General features: G+C 46.2%; 1 long non-coding RNA gene across 1 annotated transcript; it reads right to left on the bottom strand.

The window, feature by feature from the left end:
• Positions 1 to 8,777: 8,777 nt before the first annotated feature.
• LOC116092555 lies at positions 8,778 to 12,771 on the bottom strand. Its single transcript, XR_004119319.1, has 2 exons — positions 12,586 to 12,771; positions 8,778 to 12,448 (listed from the first exon to the last, which is right to left on the bottom strand). It is a non-coding gene; the product is annotated as an uncharacterized LOC116092555 (long non-coding RNA).
• Between the last annotated feature and the right edge of the window lie 1,675 nt (positions 12,772 to 14,446).

The following is a 14,446-nucleotide window of genomic DNA, read 5'->3' as shown; positions in this document are numbered from 1 at the left end:
ATGGGAACAGTTAGTTCTCAGAGGGAAAAAAATACAAACAGCGGCAGACTGAAGGAAAACCAAGGTTTAGTGTTCTAACTCATCAGGGAAATGCAAGCCAGAATCAGTGACCTGTCCAAATACCTGTGAGAATGGCTGTGGCCCAAGATACACCAGGGTAAGCATTGGTGGAGTCTGGAGTGGGGGGACCCTGTACATGGTTGGTGTGACTTCCCAGGGAGATAAAAAGAAATGTTGACCCATCACAGACAAAGAATGATTGACAGGCCAAGGAAATAATTTCATTCAAGCCTAGCTTGGTGTGTTGGTGGCTTTATTGGGGTTACCCACAGGAGCATGGGAGAGGGGTACTCACATGCATGCAAGTGGCTCAAAAGACAGCCATGTCACCAGTAACTCCTACCCTAGTGTGGGTGATGACTCAGGAAAACTCTAAAGAGTTTTCCAGTCCAGCGCCCACGTCAGCATTCTGGCACCCCCATAAGGCCACTGCCCTGGAGCAGACTTCCCTGAAGCTGGGTAAGAGTTGGAAGGGAGCGGATGGAGTCTCAGGGGCGCGCGAATGAGCTGGGGAGGGAGAGTCATGGCTCGTCAGGCTCAAGGCTGCAGTGCTTGTGCCCAAAGGATAGATTTCCAAAGCAGGAAATTTGTGCAGGCACAGAGAAGTGTCTGGGGTCTGTTCAGGAGCCTGGGTTTCACTCACACATTCATCCCACAAATTTCCATCTAGTTAGGGACAGAAATGACAACTTTGGCCTTCGTTGTCCCTTCCTAATTTCTTCAGGGTCATCCTAGTTTCTTTCAACATTACCCCCTGTACCATCCATCTTCTTCTCTTCTTTCTCTTCCTGTAAAGGAAGAGTACTAAAGCTTTCAGGAAAAAGTACGAACTCTGTGCAGAATTAGATTTGGAAGTATTTCGACTCAAAAATTACTTGCCAGTAGATACAGTGATCAGTGAACGATTTTTATGAGACCTAGTTGGGCATCAATGATGTTTTAATTAATTTACAGGAAGGGAATAATCATGAAAAATCAAGCTCCAAGGATGCTCAACACTACCTTGCAATAATGCAACATGGTCACCACTTGGGTGTGCAACAATAATGAACAAGCTTTAAAATGGAGACCCATCAATGAAATACAATAGTACAATTTCTTTGACAATGGTGTTGAAAAGTGTCAGCCACTAGCAGATAAAAGTATCTTGTGTCAGGAGTAGACAGTGTGGTCAGCTCATGGTTCCTACCTATCACCTGTTTGAGGAAATATTGTTCTTGGTACATCACCACAGCCGCTCCCTTCTCATTGTCTATGGTTCTCTTCATCCTTCATCCTTTTGTCTTGGTCCTTCCAGGGGATATACGGCCCTTCTGTGTCCTATGCCGTTAAATGACCTTATTTCGTTCCTGTAAAATACACACTCAGCGTGCGCATGCTTTTGGTGAGAGATGGTGACTGGCTTGGATGATAAAGTTGTGTTTACTTTACCTGTGTTTGTGGGGGCTGAATGTGCACCATGTATATGCCTGGTGCTCACAGAGGGCAGAGTAAGGCTGTGGGGTCCTCTGGAACTGAAGTTACAGATGTTTGTGAAGCATCATGTGGGTGTTGGCAACCAAATCTCGGTCCTCTGAAAACACAGCCAGTGCTCTTAACCACTGAGCCATCTTTCCAGGCCACTCTTCATCTTATTTGTGAGACAGACTCTGTCACTACCCTGGCACTTGCTGATTTGGTCATTTTTGCTGGACAGCTAGGGAATTTGCTCCTCCTCTTCTTCCTCCTTTTCCTCGTCTTCTTCCTCTTTCTCTTCTTCTTCCCTTTCCGCTTCCTCCTTTTCTCCCTCTCCCAGTGATGCTTTGATTTAGAGGCATGTGGCTTTATTCCCTACTCTATGAGCACTGGGATCACAACCCAGGTCCTCCTGCATGCAGACCACCTCACCAGCCTTCATTGTCATGTTTAGTCCTTTGATTTTTAATATTTCCTAAAATTTATACCGTAAAACCACTAATCTTACCATCATACACACACACACACACACACACACACACACACACACACACACACGTTTTGTGTCATACCATTTTAAAATAACTCCTATGCTACCCAGTGTCCCCCAACAGCTTCTGCAGCTTGCCAATGACTTCTTCTGGTGGCAGAGATGGTCACAGAGTCCTTCCTTATTCTACCTGTGGCTGTGAAGCACCAGTGTGCTCTGTAGCCAGGTTCTCCTCCAGGTGCTTCCCCAGGGGCTGTGTGAACAGGGACAGATGGGCCAGGCAAACAGACTGGAGAGGATTAAGATCTAGAGATGTGACATTTCCTCAGAACCCACCTGTCTCCATTTCTCTAGTAATTATTCACCTTTTTGTTTACAAATGAGAAACAGCGGTCTAGTGTGCCTTGCCTTCCAAGAGACTGAAGTTAATTTGAAATAATCCTTCTGAAAAGGCAGCCATGAAAGCGTGTGGAACGCCCTGTTACCATCCCCTCTGGCTACTGACGCGACAGTATTGATACACAAATCAATGCTGACTGCTCTGGTAGCTGTGAGTCCCTTGACGGCAGCAGGAGCTTTCAATGGGAAAGTTGTTCTCTCTTAACATAATGTCTCGCTGTAACAGGCTTCATGAAGACATTACAGGGATCCCCACATACACCAGAAAAGGCTGGGATTCACCTTCTAACTTTTCTTTCTCCCTTAGATTTATGGGTCAATAGCATAAAATTATACATCAAAGGTGCAGAAATTTGGAGAATCCATAAGAATAGACTCAGGAAGCTGGAGAGGTGGCTCAGTGGTTAAGGTCCTCTTGCAGAGGACCTGGGTTCAGTTCCCAGCACCTGTGTCAGTTGGCTCAGAATCTTTTGGGTTTCCAGCTCTGAGGAATCCAACACCCTCTCCTGGTCCGCTTGGGTGCCTGCACACATACGGTGTAACATGAGCACACACACATATACACATGCACACATATGTACACATCAATAGAGATGAAAATAAATCCTTTTATTTCAAAGTGTAAATCCTAAGGGAATAAAGGGGGCCACGCATGATTTGAAGGCCCGGCAGGATGCTTGCTCCCCGCCACAACACTGTCCACCTTCTGCCTTCTTCTCACCTGAGCAACCACTCCGTGAACAGGCTTTGTGTAAGAGGCCCTGCTCAAACACAGGTGAATAGACCTTCTGGGTCAAAAGGACTCTCAGAAACTGTCGTTCTAATCTTGAGCGGATGTTTTGATCCACCTTTTTTTTTTTTTACTCATGCTCCTCTTATCAAGCTTGGCATGAACTTCCCCGACAACAGGGAACTCACTACTTAGAAGCTTCCTTTTGATGATGGGCTTCCTTACGGTGAGTTTGCACCTCATTCTTTTCATTACTAGATTGCTGGTGCGTTCCGGTCCTTCATTTGCTGAGTTTTTACATTTATCTTATTTTACCTTTTGTTCATTTGCAACAGGGTCTCACGGATCCCAAGCTGACCTCAAACTCACTGTGTCTCGTCGCCAACTTTGACCTTGAATTCTCGCTCCTCTCATCTCTACTTCCACAGTGCTGGATTACAAGCTTGTGCAACCATGGCTGGCTTTCGCGGTGCTAGGGATGAACCCAGAGCTTTCTGTAGGCTAGATGAGCACTCTACCGTGAGCTACACCATGAGTACCCAAGGAATCATCCAATAATTCACCACTCGTGAGCTACACCCTGAGTACCCAAGGAAGCATCCAATAATTCACCACTCCAGACGCTACCAGCCCACTGGCATTATGGAGCACAGAGGTTCCTGTTTGCATTCAGTAAGGGAGCTAGCCATCACACGAAATCTGGTAAACACGATCATTTCAAATGTGTCAAAATAAACCAAGTGGTAATGGCCACAGAGGATGACTTGGGGTGCTATAGATAGGCTGTGTGTTATAGCTGACACCACTGAAGCCCTAACCACCAGTATTTACGAATACTGTATAGAAATAGGGTCTTCGTGGATGTAACTGAAATCAAATGATTTCGCTGAAGCAGGTTCAAGTCAAGAATATCCTGTGTCAATTTTAGAAAATGAGAGGCGAGGCTCACAGAGGGTGGGTGGTTCGAAGACATCCAGGGTGAGCCTTGGTTAACTCTGTGGAGGTGGCAACAGGGGCAGCTACAAGCCCCAAATATTTAGGGGTGTCAACATCAGCTGGAGGGACAGCACGGGACAGGTACACCCCTAGAGCCTTTAGCCGGGGCATGACCCCTGCCAACACCTCGGTTTTTACCTGGAGTACTGTGAGTTGTAACACTACTGTGAGAAGCCACTGTCTTAGGGTTTCATTGCTGTGAAGGGACATCGTGACCAAGGCAAGTCTTATAAAAGGAAACATTTAATTGGGGCTGATTTGCAGTTTCAGAGGTTCAGACCATTATCATCATGGTGGGAGCATAGCAGTGTGCAGGCAGACATGGTGCAGGAGGAACCAAGCGTTCTTCACATTGATCTGAAGGCAGTAGGGAACTGGATTCTGAGGACTGGGCAGAGCTTAAGCATATATATATATATATATATATATATATATATATATATACACATACATATACATATATATATGTATATATATATATATAATATATATGACCTCAAAGCCCACCTCCGTTGACATACTTATGCCAACAAGGCCACACCCACTCCAACCTCTTAAGAGTACCACTCCCTATGGCCAAGCATTGAAGCACATGAGTTTATGAGGGCCATATCTATTCAAACGACCACAGCCACCTAGAGAATATAGTAAGCCGTTATAACTGCCCTAGGAGATTAATACAGAGGGTCAGGGATGACCTGAGCAAAGTGAGCTTTGGGTGCTAACGAGAAAGTTTTAATCAAGAAGAAAGATAGGAACCAGGAATTACGGGAACTTTAGAGTTGAGGTGATCTTGTAATAGTCCTGGGGGCAGGAGAAACAGTGGGATAAGAGTCTGAATAAAGTCGTCTAGGCTGACGTCGATGATGGCATCAGAGACTCCCAGACCATGCCATGAAACAAGATGCTGATATGCCGAGGTTCATCTCAAGAACAAACATGCTCTAAGGTCTGGCTGTACTTTTAAAAGATTCCTGGGTGGTTGCAGTCTTCACAGGTTTGTACACAAAAGGCTTATCATCTTCTCAAAACATTTAGATTGTATCCAGGCGATGGAAGGCTGCAGAGAAGTTGAACTCACTTGGAAACTCTCGCCCCTGCTTGTGAAATCCCCCTCAGTTATTCAGAAGTGCCTGTTGCCTGGGAGCCCAGTACCCGATGTCCCTCCTCAGCCTCAAAGCTGCTTCTTTCCCATCTCATCTTTGCCAGTCCTTCATATGAAGCCTGGCTTAATAAACATTCAGTACGGATATAGTGAGCCACGAAAGTAAACAGTCTCAGCTCCCTTTAGTGTGATTTCAGGCATGTGTGTCAGCTTAGTTAGTTCAGTAATTCCAAACTTCTTCTTTTGTCCCCTGAAGCTTCTGCCTCACCTTGCTCTTCCTCTGTGTGGGAGGCACTGTTCACCAGCCCCAGTAGGATGGATCTGAATGCCATTCCTTCCCGTAGCAGAGACTCTTGTATCTCATCAATCAAGAGAAGCCATTAACTGGCTGCTTGAAGATTCTCAATGCTTAAGGAACCGAGCTAAAGAAGAAGAAAGACTCCAGATTTCACTTATCCCATCTCCTGTACCAGGCAAGTGTAGCTAGGTCTCCCTGTTCTGTTGGTAGGAGGGAGAAGGCTCAGGCAGCACCCCTCATGGCTGCAAGGGAAGATTGCCAAAGCAGATGGGTGGCGAAGTCGTCACTTCTCTTCTGCTGTGACAGAACACCTAACAGAAACAACTCAGGGCTCACAGTTGGGGAACATTAGTGTATCACAGCAGAGACGACGAGCCAGCTGTTATGGCTCTGTCTCTGGCTGTGGAGTCTTGAAACATGGCTTTTCACATCAAACTAGATCAAGAGGCACAGAGAAATTGATTGAGGAGTGGCTATACTTTCAAAAACCCATCCCTAGTTACTTGCCTCCATCAGCAAGGGAGTATCACAAATCCTAAAGGTATCACAAGCTGACAAGATGCTAGCTCCTTGCTACCTCCACTGGGTCCAAGGTCCACAGCACACGAGTCTGCTGGAGGCATGTCTCTCTGGGGCCGTGCGAGACGTTAAGGGTCATTGTAGATAGTTCTTGAGTTTCTTTGGTCTGAGAAGTTGGCTCAAGAGAAGCTTTCCCTGGAGTGAAAATTTTAAACTCACAATACTAAATGTAGGCCTGCAGGATTGTTTTTGGTTTGTTTGTTTGTTTGTTGGTTTGTTTGTTTCGAAACAGAGTTTCTCTGTGTAGCCCTGGCTGTCCTCACTCTGTAGACCAGGCTGGACTCGAACTCAGAAATCTGCCTGCCTCTGCCTCCCAAGTGCTGGGATTAAAGGCGTGTACCACCATGGCCCCGCAAGCCTGCAGGACTCTTAAGTAGGACAGCCAGGAAACACTGAAGAGTTCCTCTGAAAGCCAGATCCTAGGACAAGGTTCTGACCCTGGCTTCGTTCATGCTTTCTCCTTTACACTAAACTGGCCAAATTCCTCTGGTGGCCTTGGATGCTCCCTGACCTACCACAGCCTACAGATGCCAAAAGACCAGAAGAACGGACCGCAAAGCCAAGCACACATGCCTACCTGTTGCCTTCTTTCCTCCTTAGAAAGCCCTTGCTCCTCCCACCAGCGCCATGAAACAGCTCATTCCAGAAGAACAGCATCTGACATTCATGTTTATTAAAGAGCCCTTCGCTGCCTTCTGATAACGTGCTCTGATTGACTGGTGCGCAGCCTTAAATATTTTGACTGTTGCGCCACTGTTTGGAGTTCGTTTGGAGACGCGTGCAGCAGTAGAATCCTAGCCCTGAGATGGGCATCTGTGACTGACAGCTACCGCATCGATGCTGCCGTGCTCCCACTGGTCAGTCTACTGACCCAGAAGCACGGACTTTTACATCCTCCCGAAAGTAGTGACCTATGCTCCACCCCTACCTCCGACACTGCGTGGAGTGGGGCTGCACAGAGTCCCTTCTCTACACCTCTAGACACAGAGAAATGGTCTCAACGGTTTCTCTGTCTCTCTCTGTCTCTCTCTCTCTCTCTCTCTCTCTCTCTGTCTCTCTCTCTCTCTCTGTCTGTCTCTGTATCTCTCTCTGTCTCTATCTGTCTCTGTACCTCTGTCTCTGTCTCTCTGTCTCTCTCTGTCTCTGTCTGTCTGTCTGTCTGTCTGTCTGTCTGTCTCTCTCTCTCTCTCTTTCTCTCTCTCTCTCTCTCCCTCTCTCTCTCTGACTTTCAAGCTTGGGCACTATCAGCAGCCTCCTTGCCTAGCCCATAAATTGGGAAGCTGAACAAGGCAACCTACAATAAATGAAAATAATTGATAAGAAGCAGTTAAATTACATGTAATTTGTTCCACATTACATTGATTCCATTGACAACACTAGTATTTGAACAGCTGGAAATTGTCAATTAATAGAGTTGACGTGAACTTTGTTTATACCTGTACCAATATTGTTACAATTGCTCTTTTCAAATCTTTTTGAGGCAGGTCTTGCTAAGTAGCCCAGGCTAGCTTTGAACTTGTAATATTCCCACCTGATTATCATGAATGCTGAGATTACATTCATACGCCACTGGACTCAGTGGGTTATTTATCATTTATAACACTCCGGTTCTTCACAATTTTCTCTTATAGATGTTTATTTTCTTCTTTTTTTCATAAAAGCAAATGGTATAGTGTTAATGCATGCAATGCCAAATTCTTTTCCTTAAATACAAATTGTAGGAGGAACATATCATACCCAAGGCATGTATACTTGGGAAAAGGTTCCATTAGCCGAAACATAGCTCCATAGTGCTTATAATTTTATCAACCCAGGATTAAGTGTTGGAATCTCAAACGCATTCTAAGTGGTGTTGACCTAGAAACCGTAGCTACTTCCAAAGAGCACTGCCTAGCCACCAAAGGAAACCTCTCAGAAACAGTGTACAACAGGTAGAAAAGATGACCAGATGATGGGCACCACACCAATGGTGGAGATCAAGTGTGGATGGCTAGAGCGGGAGATCCTTGATGCTCGAAAAAGCTAAGACACATTTTTGGGGTTGACTTTCTGTTGATAACTTGCAGCAATAAATCTGTACTTTTTGACCAACTCTGAGTGACTGCTGGAGGCCGGAGAGACTCTCAAGCATGCTAAGGAGTCACCACCAAGAATGTTCTGGAACCTTGGGGCCAGAGAGATGGCTCCGTGGTGAAGAACACTCACTACTCTTGAGTTGGCTATAATTCAGTTCCCCGAACCCAAGGGGTGGCTAACAACTGTTGTAACTCCTCTTATGGCTTCTGAGGACACACACACACACACACACACACACACACACACACACACACACACACGCACAGACATCCACATAACTTACAAAATTTCAGTCTTTAAAAGTAAGGAGAATGTTCCAGAGTAGAAGACCCCAGTGTGTTCTTTTTTAACTCACATGTCACAAAGCTGCCCCATGCTTGATGACGGTTTTCTAGATGGCATGCTGCTTTCAATGAGTATTGATCACATCAATGCCACTGGAACTAGGCTGCCCTTGGGGGAGGGGTCATCAAACTCTGACCCTTTGGACCAATTCCAGACCGTCGCAGAGTACAGACCGTGAATGTTTTTGCTTAATATTTTTAAGTAGTTGGAGAAAATTTCAAAAGAATAACTCTTGACATGTGAATGGTACATGAAAGCCCAAATTCATCCCAGAAAGTTTATTGGAATAGACCAAAACTAATCCATTTGTGTATTGTCTGTGGGTACGTTTTGTGCAAAGCCAGAGTTGATTGTATGTGACGGGGACCACGTGGCTGGCCAGGCCTGAGCAAATTCAGGTTTCCTGCCTGCCTCTTTGGGGATAGAGTGTGTTCGCCCCTGCCCTGCCCACATGCCCTATGCCTGCCTGCCTCTTTGGGGATAGAGTATGTTCACCCCTACGCTGCCCACATATCCTATGCCAGGTGGTGACTACCTTTCCTTCCACAATGCTTCTCAGGGAAGTGGTTTAGGGTTGTGGGTCCCTAAATGTCAGGTCTTCATTAAATTGGAAACAGAAGCAGTATTTATTTATGCCAGTGGTTATTAAAATTCCAAAATCTGGAATCTGGTTGTGAATTATTACAGCAGAGAGCCAATCCCTTGCTTTTAGCTGGTGGGAGTTAATGTTTCTGAGTAACCACGCCTAGGGGTTGTCTAAACCCCACTGTGTTCACGGTGCTTCATTGCAGGATCCCTGAAGGGAACGCAGATGAGGCTGGGAACATAATCTCACAGGCTTTTCTTTCGTCCTGGGCCCCAGCCCTTCTCTAAGATGCTTTGTGCTGTGCAGCTGGTGAGGCCCCAAATATTTCAAAAATAAATCCCCTCTGTTTTGCTTCAGCAGCATCTAGCAGATTTTTATCACTTGAAATCCAATATGGTCCTTATTTATACATTCCTGATGACCCAGAGAAGGAGTCGGGGACTCCAGAGATGCGGCCGTCCATTTTATGAAGCTGTAAGATCTTGCTGAATTATTTAGGTAACTGTCCACTAGCACTTATAGCCAGGCAACTCTCAAGCTTAGCCCAGAAATCTTAGTTATTAAGGTGACATTTTGTAATCTTCTCATTGGACAAGAACAGAGGAAAATACACTGTTATGCTTTGAGCAAGAATGCAGAGAAAACAGGGTACTGATGGGAAAAAAGAGGCGCCTGCCATAGTTCTTGTTTTACAAGACAAGGCATCCCACACCTAAGACAGGGCAAATGGCTCATGTATTATTCACAGGTCATTCTGGAGATCCAGCAGTTAAGCAAACAGAGCTTCCAAAGTCACCAGGACCAGTGCAAATACCGACTGAGGCTCCTCCTGCAGGTCTCCATGCTTAGCCTCTGACTTCCTGTGGGAAGCTGTCTCCCAGAGTCGCCCTCACAGCCTCCTCTGACAGCCTCACACTCAGGTGACAGAGCAGTGATTTTTGACAGGTGTGCAGGGCGAACAGCAGGAGTTTGCTCTTCGCAGTAAAACACCAGATCAATAAACACCCTCATGCCAGCCTGCCCCAGCCAGTGGATAAATGGGTCCCCATTTTAATTATTAAACGAGAGCTGGCAAGCCTGAGCACACAGGTGTTTTGCAGGGCGACAAGTATTTCCAATGTGAAGTTGTACTGGGTGTCGCCCATTCTGGATTCAGTTGTCATCGTCATCCCCCTGGTAAACAGAAGCAGGAAACTGCAGACATTCGGACTGTCAGTGTCTGTGCCAGGAAAGGAACATCTCTGGACTTTGGTAGATGCATCATCTCCTTATTTTCCACTGACTTCCATACTCGTCATCCTCTCAGAAACTCCTTGGCTCCTCATAGTAGGACTAGCTACAACCCCAGGAATTCTTTTTTTAACCATCTCCCATGGTAAAAGTACATTGATTTCAAAAGGCACCCTCTATAGAATACTCAGATTTCTGGCCCTAATCCTAAAAAATCCCAAGGAAATCTAGGAGGGAGAGCCATGTGAAAGGATGGACCTAGGCCTGTATCATGGGGCATTTATGCTGACACGACCCATTAAGGACCACCACACTCATCTCCTCCATAGACAAGCATACTGCTCACTAATGGAGTCATTTGTGGAGATAAGTCAGAAAAAGACCCACCAGGGCTAGTAGAGTTTCTGAGAGACTCACGCTGACTATGCTTCATGGGCTGGGTGGTCTTCTATGGACAAGTGTCAAAGCAAAGGCCACCAGAATCCCATTTTCCTGATTCCGGCAGACCCAGGACTCTGTGGCTCCAGGGGAAAGGCACACGTGTGCTGTCCCAAGCAGGAGAGGGGGGCTGGTGACTTTCTAAGGAAGTTAAGCCCTTACTGAATATTAACGTTTCCACCCCTACCCCACCACAGCACAAGGCTTGAGGATCCAACATGAACCTTCTCACTTCCAATCATCATCCCCTGGTGATCCGAGAAGAAAGTCAAGGGTAAAAACTTTTGTTCTTCAAAGTCTCTTATTTAAGGTCAGCATTACAAGAATTTTGATTTTGATAAAAGTTCTATTGAAAATGAATGGGACATACTCCAATGAAGATAGGTTCACATCTTCCCAGTTCCCTGCTCTCTATGGTGGAATGAGCTGGCACCTTATCCTAGGCTGTCAAGGAGGGGTAAGTGAGGAGTCCCTAACATGCTGAGCCCTTCCTCACAGGGTCTCAGCTGCAGTTACCAAGCTGCGTGCCACCGCTCTGCAGATGTGAGAACACAAACACACACACAACACACAGGGTGTTGCACACAGATTTCTAGGTGCATTCAGTATGTGGCTCCTACGCGTGTATTTAAAACTGAGAGCACAAAGACCGTGCGCACTCTCCTTACCTGCTATGGCAATTTCATACCTTTCTCTCATTATCAAAACCACATAGGTAGACATATATAATTAATTTTCCTCCAGAAGACGTCAGAGATAATATAACTTAGTTCTTAAAGTTTAGATTTAAACATCAGCCGTTTATCTCACAGGTTTTCTTCCAGCCTGCATTTTACAGACCCGGAGCTAGGATGGTCAGCAGTGCCTCGTCTCTCACTGGCGAGTGTATCTGTGTTTGTGATGGGTTTCAAGCCTTGGAGTCTAACGTGCTGTGATGAGCCGCTCTAAGAACTGCACTTTTTGGGTGAGCACATCTCAACATAAGGTAGCTCTCGATATCCAATCTAAGTTCACAGCCAAAGTCTCCTCCCACAGGGAGAAGGAAGACTCTAGCCAGACCTTCTCCCATCTTTCCTTGATATTTGCTATTCTATTTGATGGAGTCCCCGCCAACAGGAACTGTCTGATTCAGCCGTCTGGGAAAAGATTCCTCATTCAGAGTCTCAAAAGCGAGAGAGGATATAGTACATCTTTCCTTTCTTCAGTCAGGCTGTGTGGAGCTTGGTTGCGGTCTGGCACAAAGACAGCTCGGAGAGCTGAAGAGGGCCAAAGATGGAGGCTGAGATCTTGAGGAACACGATCGAATCGTGAACCAAGGGTCAGAGAGCTTGTCTCGCGAAGCGCTAGACACTTAAATATTTAAGCTTTGTGGGCCACCTCTGCTGCAGTTTTGTTAGCAAACTTACTTAATTTTCAGGTAGAAGAAGAAAATGGCTTGGTGGGGGGGGGGGTGGATTTGACCCACGAGCGGGAGTCTGTTGACCCCCTTCTCGAACCAATCCAGCAAATAACCGTCTCCAGAGTTCTTATTAGGAAAGATGATTTTTAAAAAGTAAGGTCTTTTTTAGTTACTGTAACTCAAGATATTCCGCTGCTTGCAACAAGAATCCCCCGGCGATCCTGTAGCGCGTCTGCGTTCCTGAACTTCCTCCATCCTCATCCTAAAGAAAAGGAAGTAACGTCGATAAAGGCGATGAGATGCCAAAGAGAGGAAAGTCACACATATGGGAAAAGTGTTTCTAATTGAAGTGGCAGTCGCTGCCTTGGAGGGAGAGGACTGGATGGAGAGAAAGCTGACCTTGGAGAGTGGAGACAAGAACTTGCTCTTTGAGATACTAATGTAGAGGGAGGTTGAGAAGTGATGACGCAGGTCCCACCTAGCGGGATTCTCCTCCCCCCAACAGTGTGAATGATCTGTAGCCTGCATCTCGACCTCTCTCGGATGTCATCGTTGGTGGTCCATTTTATAGGACAACCTGTCAGGCTACAGTGCCAAGTTACTATGTCAATACCACATAGGTGTTTCTGTGAGATTTCTCTGCCGTGCCTTCGTCAGACTCTACGGTATAGGAGATTGTCACGGGAGACGTGGAGGGGCTTCTTTCAACTCATGGGAATTTTGGACAGGAAGTCCCTGGATGACTTTTTTTTTTCTCTTTGATTTTTTTTTAAAATTATTTTTGAAATTAAAATTACAATTACATCATTCTCACCTTTCCCTTTTAAATTTTTTTAAATTTATTTTTATTTTTATATAAATACACTCCTTTTCTTTCCTTCTGTTTCTATATCCTGACCGGGTTTTCCCTTCCCACCTCTTCCCTAGTCCCTCTCCACTGCCTGCTCTGCATACCCAGCCCCCACGCCTCCTCTGTTTCTCCTCAGAAAAGGGCATGCCTCCCATGGATGTCAGTCAGCCACAGTATGTCAAGTTGCAGTAAGACTAGGCACCTTCCCTCATATTGAGGCTGGAGAAGGCAACCCAGTAGGAGGAAAGGATCTCTAAATTAGGCAAAAGACGGGCGGTGGTGGTGCACGCCTTTAATCCCAGCACTTGAGAGGCAGAGGCAGGTGGATTTCTGAGTTCGAGGCCAGCCTGGTCTACAGAGTGAGTTCCAGGACAGCCAAGGCTACACAGAGAAACCCTGTCTCGAAAAAAACAAACAAACCAAAAAAAAAAAAAAAAAAAAGGCAAAAGAGTCAGAGACAAGCCCTGATCCCACTGTTAGGAGTCTGACCAGAAGACCAAGCTAAACAATTGTAGCGCATGCGCAGAAGGCCTGGATCGGTCTCCGTGCGGGCTCTCTGGTTGTCAGCTCAGTCTCTGAGAGCCCCTGGGAGCCCTGGTTGGTTCATCTTGTGGGCTTTCTTGTGGTGTCCTTGACTCTGCTGCCTCCTATGATCATCCTTCCTCTCTTCTGCAGGATTCCTTGAGCACTGCCTACTGTTGGCTGTGGGTCTCTGCATCTGTTCCCATGGGTTTCCGGGTGAAGCCTCTTGATGACAATTGGACTAGGTATCCATCTATGAATATAGCAGAATATCACCAGGAACCCTTTTCTATTCCAGGTCTCTAGGCTATCCACCCTCTGGGTCCTGGTCTTCTTGTGGGTCCCGCTCATGGCATGGATCTCAGGCAGGACCAGTCATTGGCTGGCCACGCCTACAATTTCCGTGTTACCTTTACATCTTATAGGCAAGACAAATTGTAGGTCAAAGGATTTGTGGCTAGGTTGGCGTCTCAGTCCCTCCACTGGAATCTTGCCTGGCTATAGGAGATGGCCGGTTCAGTCCCAGTATCCCCCATTGCTGGAAGTCTTAGCTAGGTTCAGCCTTGTAGATCCCAGGGAGTTTCTATGGTGCTAGGTTTGTAGCTCATCCTGGAAATGCCCCTTGCATTGCTTCTTTCTCGGTACTCTCTCCCTTCATTCCCCCCATCCTGTTCCCATACCACCACCCCCCATATACACCCAGACACACACACCCCTATCCCACAATCGATATTCTATTTTCTATTCACAGGGAGGTTTGTGCATCCCCTGACCTGAGACTTCCTTGTTATTTATCTTTTCTGGATCTTTGTGGATTCTAGCATGGTTATCCTCAGAATGTGGAGCAAGGAGAACACTCCTCCATTGCTGGTAGGAGTGCAGACTCAT

The sequence above is a fragment of the Mastomys coucha genome, unplaced genomic scaffold, assembly GCF_008632895.1.
Source record: "Mastomys coucha isolate ucsf_1 unplaced genomic scaffold, UCSF_Mcou_1 pScaffold15, whole genome shotgun sequence".
Lineage (NCBI taxonomy): Eukaryota > Metazoa > Chordata > Mammalia > Rodentia > Muridae > Mastomys > Mastomys coucha.
Note: the sequence above shows the minus strand (reverse complement) of the source record. Positions and strands in the feature narration are given on the sequence as shown.